The following is a 1381-nucleotide window of genomic DNA, read 5'->3' on the forward strand; positions in this document are numbered from 1 at the left end:
TCAAAGGCATCAGTTCTCCTTCTATCCTCCTTGGTCATTGTCCAACTCTCTGATGCATAATATGTGTGTGTTTATGTGCTTTTAAGCCAACCACAACTCACAGTGATCCAATGGACAACAGCCCTAAATCCTGCTCTATCCTGTGTCAATCTTATTGTTTCTGACACACCTACTCCCATTACCCAAGTCACTGAATCAGTCCATCTCATCGAAAGTCTTCCTGTCTTGCACTGTCCCTCCACCCTTCCAGGAATTATGTCCCTCTCCAAGGACTGATCCCACCTTGAAACATGTCCAAAGTATCTCAGATGATGCTTCATAATCCTTCCTCCAAGGAGCAGCTTGGTCTCACCCTCTCCAGAATGAACGTGTTTGCTCTCCCAGCAGTCCATGATATATATTCAATATTCTTCTCCGGCACCACAACTCAAAGGCATCACTTCTCCTTCTATCATCCGTGGTCATTGTCCAGCTTTCTGGTGCATAGCAAGTAATTATAAAGACCATGTCCTGTATCAGGCACACTTGTTACTCTTCAGTACTTTGGAGAGGTCTCTGACAGCAGACATTCCCAATGCAATTTGTCTTTTAATTTCCTGGCTGCTGGTACCAAGAATGTTGATTGTGGAGCCAAGCAAACTGAAGTTGTCAACAATCTCAGTCTCTTCATCATCTATCATGATGCTGCCAATTGGCCCAGTGATGAAAATCTTTTTTTCTTGATGTTGAGCTTCAATCCATATTGAAGGCTGCAGTCCCTGACCTTCTGCAGCAAGCACTTCAGGTCCTCCTCAGTTTCAGCAAGCAGGGTTGTGTCATCTGCATAATGCAATTTGTTGATGAGTCTACCTACTATCCATTTCTACTCACAGAGCCCAACCTCCCGGATAATCTGTTCCATTATAGATTAAAAAGATATGGAGTTAGGACACATCCTTGGCACACACCCTTCCCAATTTTGAACCATGAAGTGTTTCCTTGCTTTGTTCTGATGAATGTATGTTGTTGTTGTTGTTGTTATGTGTCGTCGAGTCACTTGCCACTCATAGCGACCCTATATACAACATCTCTAAACTCTGCTCTGTCCTGTGCCAATCACACCGTCCCTGATACACCCATCCTGATTACCACAGTTACTGAATCAATCCACCTCGTAGGGGTCTTCCCCTTCTGCTATGTCCCTCCACCCTACCAAGTATGATGTCCCTCTCCAAGGACCGGTCCCACCTTACAACATGTGCAAAGTATGTTAGATGGAGCCTTAGAATCCTTGCCTCTAGTCTGGTTTGACCCTTTCCAGGATGAATCTGTTTGTTTTCCTAGCAGTCCATGGTACCCTCAATACTCTTCTCCAGCACCACAGCTCAAAGGCATCAATTCT

The sequence above is a fragment of the Elephantulus edwardii genome, unplaced genomic scaffold (genome assembly GCF_000299155.1).
Source record: "Elephantulus edwardii isolate Elephantulus edwardi_28Jun2011 unplaced genomic scaffold, EleEdw1.0 scaffold00095, whole genome shotgun sequence".
Taxonomy (NCBI): Eukaryota; Metazoa; Chordata; class Mammalia; order Macroscelidea; family Macroscelididae; genus Elephantulus; species Elephantulus edwardii.